The sequence below is a fragment of the Theropithecus gelada genome, chromosome 13 (assembly GCF_003255815.1).
Source record: "Theropithecus gelada isolate Dixy chromosome 13, Tgel_1.0, whole genome shotgun sequence".
NCBI lineage: Eukaryota > Metazoa > Chordata > Mammalia > Primates > Cercopithecidae > Theropithecus > Theropithecus gelada.
The window spans coordinates 90,762,638-90,780,690 of NC_037681.1; the positions used below are offsets into that span (position 1 = coordinate 90,762,638).

Consider the following 18,053-nt stretch of genomic DNA (forward strand, 5'->3'; position numbering starts at 1 on the left):
TCTCTCTGGAGCCCCTTGCACTTCCCCAACCACCAGTGACAGCTCATTTTTGGCCTCTCCTCCTCTGTTTGGAACTTAGTTCTCTCTCTTTTTTTTGAGATGGAGTCTTTCACTCTGTTGCTTTGCCTAGGCTGGAGTGTAGTGGCGTGATTTCAGCTCACTACAACCTCTGCCTCCTGGGTTCAAGCAATTCTCATGCCTCAGCCTCCCAAGTAGCTGGGATTACAGGCACGCACCAGCACGCTCGGCTCATTTTTGTATTTTTAAAAGTAGAGACAGGGTTTCGCCATGTTGGCCAGGCTGCTCTTGAACTCCTGACCTCAAGTGATCTGCCTGCCTCGGTCTCCCGAAGTGCTGGGATAAGGCGTGAGCCACTGCACCTGGCTAGAGCTTAGCTCCCTAGTGTTGGTACTTGCAGCCTGCTTTTTTGGAGGAAGTCTTTTCTATAAACCCACTCTGGAAACAATGTCAAAGCAGGAAGTGAGAGATTGTGTTTGAGGTCCACAGTCCAGCTGGAAGAAGTGGTAGAGAGAGGACCTTAGATTGTCAGGCCATTGGGCCACAGAATCAGGGCCTGGATCTGGAACAGTCCTTGGTCTCCCCTGAGGTTCTAGGCTCCTGGTTCACCTGTTTGGAATCCTTGTCTCTTGGGTGGCAGGGAGTGAGCTATTTGTGTAAGACTAAGGCCTTAGAATATGTCCCAAGCTCTCTGGCATCAGGCACCCCACTCAGGGGCCAAACAGAAAGCTGTGAAGGGTAGTGAGAAAAGTCTCTTCTTACACCTCCTCTCTACCAACACTATTTAGTGTCTTGCTTTTTTAGCTTTCATGTTATATTATGACTGGTTTCCCATGTCATTAAATATTCTTCAGAAATTTAACTTTGATGATAACATATTATCCCCATTAACCATAACTTTATCATCCTCCAACTGTTCAAAAGTTAGATTATTTCTAGCTTTTACTATTATAATATATTTAATCTCACCTGGTAATTGATCTAAAAGGAATAATTAGGAATCAGTCCCCAAATTTTGAGATGGCAACCAAGAAGTCTTTTTCATTTTCTACAGCTTTCCCACATTTTTGTTTTTTTTGAGAGACGCTCTGCCACCCAGGCTGCAGTGCAGTGGGATGATCATAGTTCACTGTAACCTCAAATTCCTGGGCTTAACCAATCTTCATGCCTCAGGCTCCCAAATAGCTAGGATTAATGGCGCATGCCACCATGCCAGGCTAATTTTCTTATTTTTGTAGAGACGGGAGTCTTGCTATGTTGCCCAGGCTGGTTTTGAACTCCTGGGCTCAAGCGATCCTCTCACCTCAACCTCCCTAAATGTTGCGATTATAGAGGTGAGCCACCATGCCTTCTTTTTTTTTTTTTTTTTTTTTTTTAACTTCTGTTTTGGAAAGGATATCCCTCTTGCCACCATCTGAATAATATATATCTTTACTATTATAATTTATGTCTGTAAATAGCTTTACAGTTCACAAAGCATTTTCTTATATAATGTCTCAGCTAATCAACACAGCAACACTATGAAATAAGCTATTGTTTCCATTTTACATTTGGGGAAATTAAGGCCCAGAAAGGCTATGTGACATGTTCAAGGTAATACATTTAGTGTCAGAGCTGGGATGTGGACCCAGGTCTTGGGACTTCCAAAACCATATCCTTTACCGTGGGCAAAGTGCTATGCTGGGGTCTTGCCAGACACATAGATGGCATTGGAAGAAGGGCAGGTATGGAACAGCACCCCATGCATAGTGGGCGATGCCATTGGTAAGACACAGAGAAAGTGCTACAGACAGTGGCTTTGCAAGGACAGAGCGGTTCCTCCCACAGAGGGCATGCAGTAGGCTTTGGGAAGAAACGTGGCCAAGTCGGATCTTCAAAGGTGAATAGGATCTAGATATTCAGAATAAGAGACAGGGCTTTGCACAGGCTCAGTGAATGGGAAAGGAAAGTGTGGCTGATTGGGGAAAGCGCCAGCACAGGGAGCAAGAGATGGGGCGTGGCTAGGGAGGAATGGAATTGTAATTCTAGCCTCACAGAGGCTAGAGCCAGCAGGGCCTTGGAATCATGTGGGGAGGAAACCAGAGATGTGTGGAACAATTTGCTGAAGGCAGAACCAGGCAGGGAGAAGGGCAGGGTCGGTTCGTACCCTTGCCTCTGGCCACCCGGGCCAATGCTCCTTCCCTGCAGTAAACCTGATTAATCTCAAACTCAGGTGCCGTTTCCTTGGAATAGTATTTACTACGGGACGCGGTGGCTCACGCCTGTAATCTCAGCGCTTTGGGAGGCTAAGGCAGGAGGATCCCTTGAGCCTAGGGGTTCGAGACCAGCCTGGGCAACATAGCGAGACCCTGTGGTTAAAAAATAATAACAATAAAATTAGCCGATAGTGATGGCACGCGACCGTAGTATCAGCTTCTTGGGAAGCTGAGGCAGGAAGATCACCTGAGTCCAGAGAGGGCGAGGCTGCAGTGAGCCATCATCATGCCACTGTACTCCAGCCTGGGCGACAGTGTGAGACCCTGTCTCAAAAAAAGAAAAAAAAAGTTGTTCAAGTTGTGTAGTGCTCGGGAGGAAAGAAGTATGACAATAACATAGAACAGCAGCCGGCTCTTTTTTTCCTCAGGATGTGGAGAGTGGGCGCCTTGGGAAGATGAAATTGAGTATGTGCGGGGGAGGGGTCATATGAAACAAGGTCGGGAGGGGGGCGGGGAGAGCTGGGGCGCTAGAGGAGCTTGGGGCTCGCGCTGCGGGGGAGGAAGCGCCTTCCGCGGTCGCTGGGGGGAAGTGGTTAGGAGGGAGCAAGGGCAGTGGAGGGGACTGCTGGAGGGTCCCATCTGGGAAAGCAGGCACGGATGCGGGGACATTTCCTCCTGTCACCCTGGCAAAGAGCTCGCCGGGCTGGAGGGTCAGAGTTCTCAGATCCAAGTGGAGAAAACCGGGAACGGTTCCGGCTCTGGGGACTGACATTCATCGCGGCAGTTTCTGGTGGCAAAATAGAGGAAACAAAGGAATAATGAAATGAACTGAGCTGCCTTCATGCCCCGGATGAATGTTCAGCCATTAGAGAAGAGTGAATCCCAGCTGGGATTTGGGGTTCCACAGTGTACTAGAAAAGCAAGACAAAGAGAAGTGCCTACTAGAAGCTGCCATTTTGGAAAACAAAAGCAAACGTGTGTGTGTGTGTGTGTGTGATGTTACATGGACATGGGGAAATTACGGAAGTAAATACTAATGCTAGTGTAAATTGGGATGGTGGAAAATGAGGAAGAGGGCGGCGGGGGAATCCTTAGTACTTACAGAGAAAACGGAGCAAGTGCACAAGCACGCCAAACCACCCGGTGCCCGAGCTCGGCGCTCACGCGGCCAGGATGACGCCTGTGGGGTGCCCCAGGGGCCCTGCTCGCCGCTACGCTGCTCAGGGTCATTTACAGTCTCTCCGCTCTTTCTTAAATAAAGAGGGTGAGACAGGGACGGGCTGGAGTCGGCAGGGGTCTTGGAGGGCGAAGGGGACGGGTCGGGGCGCCCCTCGCTCCTGCCACGCTGCCGCCACCCCAGACAAAGACAGCTGCGTCCCGCGGGAGCGCAGAGGCCCCTGCGCGCAGGACCTGACTCCCCTGTCCCGTCTCCCCCTGACATCCACACACCCAAGCGGCAGCCCACTCCCCTTCTACCCTGTAGCCATTTGCTTCCCACCCCTTGATTTTCTTTTTTCTTTTCCCCTTCCCTCAGCATCCCCCCAACCTCCTCTGATACACTTTCTAATTGTCTAATGAATTTACCTATTATAGGCATTTTGTGTAAGTGGAATCATGTAATACTTGTCCTTCTGTGTCAGTCTTATTTTGCTTAGCATAATGTTTTTTATTTATTATTTTTTTTCTTTAATTGAGACAGGGTCTCGCTCTGTCGCCCAGGCTGGAGCACAGTGGCGCTCGGCTCACTGCAACCTCCACCTCTGGGTTTCAAGTGATCCTTCCACCTCAGCCTCCCGAATAGCTGGGACTACAGGCGCGCCGCCACCACTGCCTAGCTAATTTTTATACCTTTGGTAGAGATGAGGTTTCGCCATGTTGCCCACGCTGGTCTCCAGCTCCTGAACTCAAACGATCCTCCCGCCACAGCCTCCCAAAGTGCTGTAATTACAGGCGTGTGAGCCACAACGCCCAGCCGCTTAGCATAATCTTTTCACGTATGAGAACTTCATTTATTTTATTGTATTTGTGGTAATATGTACACAACATAAAACTTATTTTAACCAATTGTTTAAGTGTACAGTTTAGTGGCACTAAATATAATCACATGGTTGTGCACTCACCACCATCATCCATCTCTAGAACTCTGCCATCATCCTAAATTGAAACTCTGTACCCATGAAACAACTCCTCCCTCATTCCCCTCTACCCAGCTCCTGGCAACCACCAGTCTACTTTCTGTCCCTGTGCACTTGGGAGCATCACCTTTCTGGGACATCTGCAATGGTTCTCTGGAGGATTGTGTCTCCCCTATTTAAAAAATTTATTTTCTTTTCTTTCTTTTCCTTTTTTTTTTCTTTTTTTCGGTAGAGAAGGGGTCTCACTTCATTGCCCAGGCTGATGTCCAACTTCTAGGCTCAAGCGATCTGCCTGCCTTGGCTTCCCAAAGTGTTGGGATTACAAGCGTGAGCCACTGTGCCCCGCCTGTGGTCTCATTTTGGAGGGCAAGAGGGATAGAGATAGCCATAACCTGGAGAATATTGAGATGTGGACAACAAGGGTGACAAAATTTGGTCCTATGAGAAATCATCTGTGAGGAAGAGTGGAGGGAACTGAGCATGTTCAAGGCAGTGAGGTCCTGGGATGATCTCAATTCACCTAAGAAAACCAAAACCAGGAAGCAAAGAGGTTTCAGTTAATCAACAGATTTGAAAGGAGCAAGCCTTGTGATATAACTGGAGAAGAGAAGACTCAGGCGATCACACAGACTGTCTTCACCCAAGTGAAGGATGATTATGTAGGAAAGTAGATAGAAGATGCTGTCAATAGAAATATAAAAGGAATTGGGGCCGGGCGCAGTGGCTCAAGCTTGTAATCCCAGCACTTTGGGAGGCCGAGGCGGGCGGATCACGAGGTCAGGAGATCGAGACCATCCTGGCTAACACGGTGAAACCCCGTCCTACTAAAAAATACAAAAAAAAACTAGCCGGGCGAGGTGGTGGGTGCCTATAGTTCCAGCTACTCGGGAGGCTGAGGCAGGAGAATGGCGTGAACCCGGGAGGCGGAGCTTGCAGTGAGCTGAGATCCGGCCACTGCACTCCAGCCTGGGTGACAGAGCAAGACTCCATCTCAAAGAAAGAAAAAGAAATATAAAAGGAATCATGTTAAAAAAAATTTCAGTAGTCACATTTTTTTTTTTTTTTTTTGAGACAGAGTCTTGCTTTGTTGCCCAGGCTGGCGTGCAGTGGTGTGATCTTGGCTCACTGCAACCTCCTAGGTTCAAGCGATTCTCCTGCCTTGGCCTTCCAGGTAGCTGGGATTACAGGCACACCACCATGCGGGACTAATTTTGTATTTTTAGTACAGACAGGGTTTCACCATGTTGGTCAGGATGGTCTCAAACTCCTGACCTCAGGTGATATGCCTGCCTCAGCCCCTCAAAGTGCTGGGATTACAGGCGTTAAGCCACCACACCTGGCCAATATTTATTTATTTATTTATTTATTTATTTATTTAGAGACAGAGTCTCGCTCTGTCTCCCAGGCTGGAGTACAGTGGCGCGATCTCAGCTCACTGCAAGCTCCGCTTCCCGGGTTCACGCCATTCTCCTGCCTCAGCCTCCCGAGTAGCTGGGACTACAGGCGCCTGCCACCATGCCCAGCTAATTTTCTTTTTTTTTGTACTTTTAGTAGAGACTGGGTTTCACCATGTTGGCCAGGATGGTCTCAATCTCCTGACCTCGTGATCTGCCTGCCTCGGCCTCCCAGAGTGCTGGGATTACAGGCGTGAGCCACCGCGCCCGGCCCCCAATTTTTAAATTAATAATGAGAGGCTGGGCATGGTGGCACACACCTGTGGTTCCAGCTACTCAGGAGGCTGAGGTGGGAGGATCGTTTGAACCCAGGAAGTTGAGGCTGCAGTGAGCTGTGTTCACACTACTGCACTCCAGCCTAGGCGACAAAGCAAGACCCTGTTGAAAAAAAAATGTTTAATAATGAAATATCTCACATTCTTATTTTTATATTTGGTCTCTGAAATCAGGCTGGCTACATTTCAAGTGCTCTATAGCTACCTGTGGCCACTGTATTGGACAGTGCAGGGTTAGAAACTGGACTTAAGGGTCAGGGCTGGGTTCAAGCCCCACATTCCATCCCTTACTAGGCTGTGTGACTAGACACACTACTTAGCCTCTCCTATTTCTGTTTCTTCATCTGTAAAATGAAACTAAAAATAGTACCTACTTTATAGGGTAATTTTGTGAATTAATGGCACATGAAGCATATGGTGCATGTTCAGTAAATGTTGGTGATTATTAGCAGTAAATTCAGTGGTTATTGAATTAGTGATATTGCAGTATCACTGTTAGGGTGACCTCCATTCTCGTCAGATGATGTGGCTTGGGAGTATTCCAAAGGGGCAAGATTAAAAAACAATAGGCAAACCGGGAAAACCTATTTGCAACACATATGAAAACAAAATGTTGTTATTCTTGCTATGTAGGAAGTGCTTGCAAATAAATAAGAAAATGAATACCAATAGAAAATTCAAAAGAAACAAACATCTGAAGTGATTTTTTTTTAAAGCAAGACCCACTTTAAATAGGTTCAACTCTCCTTGGAATCAGACATAAAAATAAACAAAAGACATTTTTTGTTGTTGTTAACAGATCAACAGCCAGAATTTGGTGACACCTAATATTGAAGAAGGTGTGGGGAGATCCCTTCTCTTTTTAAATCAAGATTTCCTGAAGTTTCCATTGTTAGATCTGACCACAGACTATCTGGAGAAAAGAGCTGAGTTCTTGGTTCAAGGAGGAACTAGCCAGAGCCTTTTCTACCCATTTTTTCCCTTGTCCAGATAAAGCTCAACAGCCAACAAACCTCTCCTAGCAAGTTGACTTTTTCCTTGTCCTGTGTGCAGACTCTGCACATTAGCTTTGCTAATAGTCCTTTACCACAGGTGTTGACATTTCACGTAGCTTGAAATAGCCCCCAGCATTGTTCTACATTTGGACAGGGCTGACATACTTAAGCCACAGTACCCCCAGAATATTCTTAGACGTCTAGCTACCTCCTTCAGGAATGTTTTATCTGCCAGCAGGATTGGCTACATAATTTTCGGGACCCAGGGGAAAATGAAAATATGGGCCCCTTTCTCATAAAAGGAGGAAAAAAGCTCTTTAATTTTTTTTCTGCAGTCTATCTCTCAACCTGTCATGATGTTTTTATTTGCTATTTATTGTTGCACGCTCTCGGACATAGAGATACTTCAGAGGTCAGTGCAGGCCCTCACAGATGCCCAGGACTCTGCCGCAAGGCAGCATGCATTTTCCAGTCAGGGAAAACTTTCTTTTTTTTTGAGACAGAGTCTGGCACTGTTACCCAGGCTGGAGTGCAGTGGCACAATCTCGGCTCACTGCAAGCTCCGTGTCCCGGGTTCATGCCATTCTCCTGCCTCAGCCTCCCGAGTAGCTGGGACTACAGGTGCCCACCACCACGCCTGGCTAATTTTTTTGTATTTTTTAGTACGACAGGGTTTCACCGTGTTAGCCAGGATGGTCTCGATCTCCTGACCTCGTGATCCGCCTGCCTCGGCCTCCCAAAGTGCTGGGATTACAGGCGTGAGCCACCGTGCCCGGCCCTATTTTAACCAATTGTTTAAGTGTACAGTTTAGTGGCACTAAATATAGTCACATGGTTGTGCACTCACCACCATCATCCATCTCTAGAACTCTGCCATCATCCTAAGCTGAAACTCTGTACCCATGAAACAACTCCTCCCTCATTCCCCTCTACCCAGCTCCTGGCAACCACCAGTCTACTTTCTGTCCCTGTGCACTTGGGAGCATCACCTTTCTGGGACATCTGCAATGGTTCTCTGGAGGATTGTGTCTCCCCTTTTGTTAAAATTTATTTTCAGGCTGGGCGCGGTGGCTCATGCCTGTAATCCCAGCACTTTGGGAGGCTGAGGCGGGCGGATCACGAGGTCAGGAGATCGAGACTATCGTCGTCAACATGGTGAAACCCCGTCTCTACTAAAAATACAAAAAATTAGCCAGGCGTGGTGGCGGGCACCTGTAGTCCCAGCTACTCCGGAGGCTGAGGCAGGAGAATGGCCTGAACCTGGGAGGCGGAGCTTGCAGTGAGTGGAGATCGCACCACTGCACTCCAGCCTGAGTGAAAGAGCAAGACTCCATCTCAAGGAAAAAAAAATCTCTCTCTCTATATATAGATATATATGTATTTTCCTTTTCTTTCTTTCTTTTTTTTCTTTTCTTTTTTTCTTTTTTTGGTAGAGAAGGGGTCTCACTTCATTGCCCAGGCTGATGTCCAACTTCTAGGCTCAAGCGATCTGCCTGCCTTGGCTTCCCAAAGTGTTGGGATTACAAGCGTGAGCCACTGTGCCCCGCCTGTGGTCTCATTTTGGAGGGCAAGAGGGATAGAGATAGCCATAACCTGGAGAATATTGAGATGTGGACAACAAGGATGACAAAATTTGGTCCTATGAGAAATCATCTGTGAGGAAGAGTGGAGGGAACTGAGCATGTTCAAGGCAGTGAGGTCCTGGGATGATCTCAATTCAGGAGGTTTCACTTTATTAACAGATTTGAAAGGAGCAAGCAGGCTAGGTGTGGTGGCTCACACCTGTAATTCCAGTACTTTGGGAGGCCGAGGCGGGCAGATCACAGGGTCAAGAGATTGAGACCATCCTGGCCAACATGGTGAAACCCTGTCTACCAAAAATACAAAAATTAGCTGGGCGTGGTGGTGCATGCCTGTAGTACCAGCTACTCAGGAGATTGAGGCAGGAGAATTGCTTGAACCTGGGAGGCGGAGGATGCAGTGAGCCGAGATTGCGCCACTGCACTCCAGCCTGGCGACAGAGTGAGACCCGTCTGAAAAAAAGTATAAAATAAAAAATAAAAGGCGTAGGCCAGGCACAGTGGCTCACACCTGTAATCCCAGCACTTTAGGAGGCCGAGGCGGGCAGATCACAAGGTCAGGAGATGGAAACCATCCTGGAGAGCATGGTGAAACCCCATCTCTACTGAAAATACAAAAAAATTAGGCAGGTGTGGTGGTGGGCGCCTGTAGTCCCAGCTTCTACGGAGGCTGAGGCAGGAGAATGGTGTTAACCCGGGAGGCGGAGCTTGCAGTGAGCCGAGATTGTGCCACTGCACTCCAGCCTGGGCAACAGTGCCAGACTCCGTCTCAAAAAAATAAATAAATAAACAAACAAACAAATAAATAAATAATTTTTAAAAAGGCACAAGCAGTGTGACATAACTGGAGAGGAGAAAACTCAGGTGATCACAGAGACTGTCTTCACCCAAGTGAAGGATGATTATGTAGGAAAGTGGATAGAAGATGCTGTCAATAGAAATATAAAGTAAATCATGTTAACAATTTTTCAGGAGCCACATTTTTTTTTTTTTTTGAGACGGAGTCTTGCTCTGTTGTCCAGGCTGGAGTGCAGTGGCATGATCGCGGCTCACTGCAACCTCCACCTCCTGGCAAAATGCCCTCTCTACTAAAAATACAAAAATTAGCCAGGTGTAGTGTTGCACACCTGTAATCCCAGCTAGTCGAGAGGCTGAGGCAGGAGAATCACTTGAACCCAGAAGGCAGAGGTTGCAGTGAGCCGAGATTGCATCACTGCACTCCAGCCTGGGTGACAGAGCAAGACTGTCTCAAAAAACAATCAAACACATTTTTTGGGGGGGCAGGGTCTTGCTCTTTCACCCAGGCTGGAGTGCAGTAGTGGTTTCAAGAGATCCTCCTGCCTCAGCCTCCCAAGTAGCTGGGATTACAGGCATGTGCCACCATGCCTGGCTAGTTTTTTTATTTTTACTTTTGAAGAGATAGGGTCTTGTTCTGTTGCTCAGTCTGGTCTTGAATTCCTGTCTCAAGCAGTCCTTCTTGAGACCTTGGCCTCCCAAAGCATGGGGATTACAGGCATGAGCCAGGGCTCCTGATCAGTATTCTCTTTTTCAAGAATAAATTTGAATATGCTTCATTGTAAGGTATATTGTTTTCACTGAGCACCTAGGATTTCTCAAGTTCTTTGTATATGAGTCTTTCACAGCAATGTTAAGGGACAGGTGAAATAAACATAAAATAATTCCTGGCCAGGCGTGGTGGCTCATGCCTGTAATCCCAACACTTTGAGGGGCCGGGGGGTGGATCGCCTGAGGTCAGCAGTTCCAGACCAGCCTAACCAACATGACAAAACCCCGTTTCTACTAAAAATACAAAATTAGCCAGGCATGGTGGCACATGCCTGTACTCCCAACTACTCGGGAGGCTGAGGCTGGAGAATCGCTTGAACCCAGGAGGCGGTGAGCTGAGATCGCGCTATTGCACTCCAGCCTGGGCAACAAGAGCAAAACTCTGTCTCAAACAAACAAAAAATTCCTCTTTACAGAGGGGGCAATTAAGACCCATTGTCAATCATCTAGTAGACGTCGGGACTGGGGTTTGAAAGCACATGTCTCTAAAGTCCATGCTTTTATTTGTAATGCCAAAAGACTGGAAACACCTAAACACCCCTCGATGGGAACCAGTTAAATTACAGTACGTCCATACAATGTAATACTCTGCAGCCACAAAGATAGATAAAAATGAGGATATTGTCATATACCAATAAGGAAATGACACCAAGATAGAGTGTTAAAGTGGGGGAAAAACCCAACAAACGTGTAGAACGTGTACAGACTGGCACCATTTATGTTAAAATGGAGTAAGGAAGGGTATAGATTTGTTTTAGCTTGTATGTGCAGAAAAACAATGTTAGAAGGATAAATAAAAACCTTATAACAGGGTTATCTATTTAGGGTAGGGGAACTGGGCATTTGGGGGACAGGGACAGGAGACATGTACATCTTTTCATTTTTTTTTTAAGTTTTGAACCATATAAACTACCTGTTCAAAAAAGCAAATGCATATAAACATTTTTTAAGCAACGTGACATTAAACAAAGCTGCTGTCCCTTCCTTCCACTGTACCATGTGCCTTAGACATCTTTGGAGGGTAGTCTGTCCCCTTTTCCAATGAGTTGCACAGGGCAGCAGGCCTCGGGACACCCTGGCAGCTCTAAGGATGGCTTCAGCACAGACTGGGGAAGGGAGCCCTGCCAGCAGGCAGCGCCAGGCCAAGTGTACCCTCTTTCCTTATCCCTGACTTAGAGAAACAAAACCAAGAGGCAAATCCACTCGTCGGCATTTCTGAATCCAGTTGTTAACCAATCCTCTTCCTGCCCTTTACTCTCCTTTTCTTCCTTTTTCCAGAAAATCCTGGAAAGCTCTGCAGCTACTTTGCAAAGTGCTTTACTAGCTCTGGCTGCCTCGTTGTTTTCCTTCTCTCTCATTTGGCCTGTGTCATCCTCTCAGGCAAGTACTGCAGTCAGACTTCCTGCCAGCTTGCCTGCTGGGTTCATCTGTCTTAAAACAAAAACAACAAACAAACAAACAAAAAAACCCTGTCTTTTCATAGAACTACAAACCTCAAATTTGAAGTTATTTTGTCCAAGCCTCCACCCAGAGCAGAAGATCCCAGTTGTAAAATTTAGCAGAGTAAACCTATTTGGTTTTAAAGCCCAATTCTGTGGTTTCACTTTGTCCATCCAATCAACTTGGAGTGACAGCGCTCATAAAATATTTGCTGTTGTGAAGAATCCCACGGGGCAGGTCTATTTGTGTGTGGAGTCTAGTGGTGCAGTGAGCACCAGTAAATTTCCATTCAGTAATTCAGGGACTTGTTAATCAACACCCAATATGTATCCATCACTGTCTGAGGCCCTGTGCTCCGGACAGAAACAAACACCGAGACTCAGCCTCTGCCCTTAAATCTCTAACAGCCATGTTAGGATACCTTCAGGTCATCAAGCCGGGTCATTAGTGCCTGGCCTAATTGGTTTTGTTTTTAAAAAGCCATTTGCAAGGTATCAATTATATCACTGTGTTGTGGACATTTTCATGGTGAGTTATGGGTTGGAAATATGATTTATGGGAATGGGTTTTTTTTCTCTCTTTTTTAAGGTTTTGGGGAAATAGCTTTTATACTGCAAAGATAATGGCCAAAGTTCAAACTCTAGGTAATGTAATTCATATAAGATTAATTAGCCTTTCAGGGTATTAATTTTGTCATAACAGTGTCATAGCTTTCAGCTTTCATTAGCTAAAATTCCTTGGCTAATGTGCAGGAAATTTGAGATGTCTGCCAGGTGTGTTCAGTGAAAGATTTTGCTCAAATCAAATGTGAGTCTAAAAGCAAGTCATTTTGAGAGACACTGAGCTTGGCAGAGATTCAGGTGTCTAGAACCATGCCATATACTCCCCAGAGAATGCTGGGCCAGAACATGTCTTCCCTTGAGCGTTGTTCAATTCACTAGGCACACGGAGCAGAAGACTCCGTGGAGGCAGCATGCTCACTCCCCATTACACACGCACAGCGTTACCAGGAACATACCTCCACATTCATTCCTTGCTGGCCTATTCTCAAAGGAAAACCCCAACCAGAAGATAATGAACACCACAGACTGTTGGAAGCAGCAAGAAGCTACTGCACGTTTGTGGCTCCCACACATCCACCCAAAACACACCAGCAGGAAGAAAGAGCAATATATTATTCAGGTTTCCTGTCAGGACATCCTGGCTTGAAACACAGGTCTGCCACTTAAAAATGTAAGATAACCCACAGATGGGAAACTGCTACATTTTGTCCCTGGGAATCTCAGAAAACTGTCAGCTTATAAAATAGAGCTCAAAAGCAAGTAGAAAATCACCCATTCCCATTAATGATGGGGAGTTTTTCTTCCAGGCAAAGAGAATCGCAGGAACATGGGGGCATGAACTGACTCAAGGAATCTGGGCTGGGGAAGGCCCCAGGCAGTTTCTGGGCAGACTGGGTCTTGTCTCAGACCAACAACCTTGGTCCAAATTTGTCATAAGGACGTGACAAACTCAGTGTACAAGCATTACCACATAAATAGTAGGCCCTATTTTGTTGGTGACTGAAGATTGCCTTTAAACGCCTCACCATCCGCTACTGAACAGTGTAAGGTGTAAGCAGATCAGTTCAGCAGAACAGTATAAGGCTATACTTTGAACAGTAGTTGTCTCCTTGCGGAAACCCTACAATGAAGGGGAATCCATTAAAAGGAGGGTATAGGCTAGATCTCTGTTCTCCAGGCTTGTCATGGCAAGCTCAGGATTAGACAGACCACCCATCCATTCATTAATGCATTTATTCACTCATTGAATAAACATCTATAGAGCACTTTTTTTTTAGAGTCTCTCAGTCGCCCAGGCTGGAATGCAGTAGCGCGATCTTGGCTCACTGCAACTTCCATCTCTTGGGTTAAAGCAATTCATCTGCCTCAGCCTCCTGAGCAGCTGGGACTACAGGGCATAAGCCACCACGCCTGGCTAATTTTTAAAATATTTTTAGTAGACATGGGGTTTTACCATGTTGGTCAGCCTGGTCTCGAACTCCTGACGTCAAATGATCCGCCCACTTCACCTCCCAAAGTGCTGGGATTACAGAAATGAGCCACCACATCCGGCCTTTTAATTTTTAATTAAAAAAACCTATTAGAAGCATTCAGAATATCACAATATCAACAAAACAGCTGCAACTTTTTTTTTTGTTTTGCGATTACGGAGTGGTATTCAGTTAACAGAACAATTACTTTGTATAAGCTGCATCAGAGACAACTGAAGATGAAAAAACTACCATCCCCATATATAACTAATTTGTGCTGTGCACCAACAAGAACCTGCTTTAAATTTCCATGCCAATTTACAACCCCCATACCGTACCAGGCAAGGTTAGTGGCTATTGAAAATACCACCAGGACAGGGCTATCTAAAGATGCATTTGGTAGTATGTTAACTATACAAAAAAAAACACTGCACAGTTTAAAAACAAATCTTACACAGCCTTACATTTCAATTTTTTTCTTTAAAAGGAGTGAGTTGTGTACAGGGGGGTTAAATGCTTTATAGACAAGAAAAGAAAACTGCGCTAGAACCAACTTATTCATCATGATCATCTTCTTCATCTTCATCTTCCTCATCTTCCTCCTCTTCTTTTTCTTGCTTTTTTCAGCCTTGACAACTCCCTTTTTTGCTGTATCAGGCTTTCCTTCAGCTCGATATGCAGCAATTTCCTTTTCATATTTTTCCTTCAGCTTCGCAGCCTTCTTGTCATAAGGCTGCTTGTCATCTGCAGCAGTGTTATTCCACATGTCTCCCAGTGTCTTCGCAACATCACCAATGGACAGGCCAGGATGTTCTCCTTTGATTTTTGGGCCATACTCAGAGCAGAACAGGAAGAGGCCAAAGGAGGCCCCTTGAGCACATTGGGATCTTTGAACTTCTTTTTTGTCTCCCCTTTGGGAGCGATATAGGTTTTCATTTCTCTTTCATAATGGGCCTTGTTCGCCTTTGCCATATCTTCGAATTTTCCTTTCTCTTTAGCAGACATGGTCTTCTACCTCTCTGAGCGCTTCTTAGAAAACTCTGAGAAGCTGACTGAAGCATCTGGGTGCTTCTTCTTATGCTCCTCCCAACAAGTTTGCACAAAAAAATGCGTATGATGACACTTTGCCTCTCGGCTTCTTAGGATCTCTTTGCCCACGTTTAGTTATTTCTCCTCAGTGAGGCACAGAGTCGCCCAGTGCCCGTCCGGTTCTCACTTGCCCCAGCGCTGTCTCTATGGAGCTCAATGTACTGCAATGGCTGTTAGAGCCTTTTTTTTTTTTTTTTTTTTGAGACAAGGTCTTGCTCTGTCACTGGAGGCTGGAGTGCAGTGGTGCAATCACGGCTCACTGCAGTCTCAACCTCCTGGGCTCAAGCAATCCTCCCTCCTCAGCCTCCCAAGTAACTGGTACTACTGGCGTGTGCCACCATGCCCAACTAAGTTTTGTATGTTTTGTAGAGACAGGGTCTTATGTTACTCAGGCTAGTCTCAAACTCCTAGGCTCAACCAATCCTCCAGCTTTAGCCTTCCAAAGTGCTGGAATAACAGGTACCGTTATTCCAAGTAACTGGTACTACTGGTGTGCGCCACCATGCCCAGCTAATTTTTGTATTTTTCTGTAGAGACAGGGTCTTACTATGTTACCCAGACTATTCTCGAACTCCTAGGCTCAACCAGTCCTCCAGCTTTGGCCTTCCAAAGTGTTGGAATAACAGGCGTGAGCCACCGCACCCGGCCAGTGCAAATTCTTGGGAGCCTGCTGTCTCTCTTAGGTAGGTTACAATGGATACTATCTGTTAACACTAGCATTCCTACTGTCCCATATTTGATCTTTACTCCTCAACCACAAACTTTTATTTCCTTCTGCTATTCTAGCCCATGATTCTCATAAACCATCAAAATGTCTTCAGAATGCCAAATTTTTGTGTGTCCCGATTTCATCTCTGGCATAAACTTTATAGCTCTGAAACTCTTGGTTCAAAAAATAGTGCCGTGGAGAGCTAGGTGGTCAGCCTGAGACCTCAACTTGTAGTCCCTCCAGACTCATACCTGTATCTGTGAACAGAGAATCTCCTGAGGAAACACACGTGGTCTCCACAGATTCCACAGCCACACCATCTCATGACCTGGCTTCCTCCCCTCCCCCCTGCCCAGCCTCCACCCGCTGGGCAGGAAAAGGAGCCGAGAAAAGTGAGTCTTCAGCTCCTTCCTTTTCTGTACTTATATCTATCACATCTCACCACGTCAACACTGTTATTTTCTTAGAACTATATAGTGTTTATATTTGGGGTCTAGGATAAAATCCATTTTGCTCTATCATTGCAACTGGCTTTTCTGGCTTTCAGAGAAAATACCTCCTTTGGAGATCTTGGCTTATTTTTCCCCAGGGAGTGAGTCATATTCACAAACACGCTTTATCTTCTGGGACACAACCTGGTCAGCTAGCTACCCCAACTCACAGAAAATGATCACAAAGATTTTGTGTCCCTTTTACCTTTTTTTTTTTTTTTTTTGAGACGGAGTTTCCTCTTGTTGCCCAGGCTGGAGTGCAATGGCACAATCTCGGGTCACCACAACCTCCACCTCCCGGGTTCAAACAATTCTCTTGCCTCAGCCTACTGAGTAGCTGGGATTACAGGCACCTGCCACCATGCCTGGCTAAGTTTTGTATTTTTAGTAGAGACGGGGTTTCACCATGTTGGCCAGGCTGGTCTAGAACTCCTGACCTAAGGTGATCCCCCTGCCTCAGCCTCCCAAAGCACTGGAATTACAGGCGTGAGCCATCACACCCGGCCCCCTTTTACCTTTATATCACTCACTTCCACAAAATTTATTTAAAATTTAGAGGAAAACCTCTGTACTTCCTCCTGCCTCCTACCCCTTGTTTTAACTTTTTTTCTTTTCTTTTTTTTTTGAAACAGACTCTTGCTCTGTCATCAGGCTGGAGTGCAGTGGCACGATCTCAACTCACTACAACCTCCGCTGCCTGGGTTCATGCGATTCCCCTGCCTCAGCCTCCCAAGTCACTGGGATTACAGGAATGCATCACTACCCCCAGCTAATTTTTTGTATTTTAGTAGAGACGGGGTTTCACCATGTTGGCCAAGATGGTCTCGATCTCCTGACCTCGTGATCCACCTGCCTTGGCTTCCCAAAGTGCTGGGATTACAGGTGTGAGCCACCACGCCCGGTCCCCTTGCTTTAATTTTCTCCATAGGACTTGTCACTATCAACATACTAGACAGCTTATTCATTTGTTCATCATTCATTCATTGTTTGTCTCTCTCTCTTTCCTCATGGGAATGTAAACTTCTGGCCAGACATGGTGGCTCACATCTGTAATCCCAGCACTTTTGGAGGCTGAGGCTGGCAGATCACTCAAGGTCAGGAGTTCAAGAACAGCCTCTGGCCAACATGGTGAAACCCCATCTCTACTAAAAATACAAAAAAAATTAGCCAGGCATGGTGGTGCATGCCTGAAGGTTGCAGTGAGCTGAGATTGCGCCACTACTCTCCAGCCTAGGTGACAGCACCAGACTGTCTCAAAAAAAAAAAAAAAAAAGGTAAACTTTTTGAGGGCAGGGCTTTTGTTTTGTATATCGCTGTATTCCCAGGCCCAGCTCAGTGCCTGGCACATAGAAGATACTCAATAAAGGTTGAACAAATAAACTGGTGAATAAATAGTTGATTTTTCCTTCCTTGTCTCTGAGGCCTACCACTTCCCTCTCCTGCCACAACGTCTTTCCATTGTCTCAATTCCTAAGAGATCAGATGACTGTATGTTCTGTGTAGGCTCCAGAGGCGAACCACCAAAACAGTGGGTAGTTCCTCTCCATCTCCTGCATCTCCACCTACTGATAGCACAAACATTTTGCAAGTCCTACTCGACTCCTCTGTGGTACCATCCCTTAATCTCCCAGTGATCTCACCTTCTTCTGAACTCACAGCATCCAGTGCACGTATCATTCTTCTACAGTTTAGCACTTTTCGCCTTGTGCGGATAATATAATTCTCCTGAATGTGAGCAAAGCTGGCTTCCTGCACCAACCCTTTCCCCTCTTTTCAGCAGCTCCTCACTTTTTACCTCGTGGAATTTAAACAAGGACCCAGATGTGGGACTTACACTTTCAGGCTGGCCCATTACGACAGGTCTCATCTCTCAAACACCTATTTAGAGAGTTTACACAATGTTGAGGGACATATAAATCAAATGCCAATTTACTGACTTACACTGAGGAATGATAGACATTCAAAATGGACTGGAATGCCTGAATTGGCCTGACTGGCCGATGTCCCCATGGGCTAAGGATTGCTTAGTAAAATGCAGACTTAGAACAAAAGTAACTAACCTAAAGTCAGGTCT

General features: G+C 46.1%; 1 long non-coding RNA gene and 1 pseudogene across 1 annotated transcript; both read right to left on the reverse strand.

Moving 5' to 3' along the window:
• Window positions 1–2,566: 2,566 nt before the first annotated feature.
• On the reverse strand, window positions 2,567–3,587 carry LOC112605133. Its single transcript, XR_003115358.1, has 2 exons — window positions 3,316–3,587; window positions 2,567–3,000 (listed from the first exon to the last, which is right to left on the reverse strand). It is a non-coding gene; the product is annotated as an uncharacterized LOC112605133 (long non-coding RNA).
• A 10,542-nt stretch (window positions 3,588–14,129) lies between these two features.
• LOC112604508 lies at window positions 14,130–17,831 on the reverse strand (annotated as a pseudogene).
• Between the last annotated feature and the right edge of the window lie 222 nt (window positions 17,832–18,053).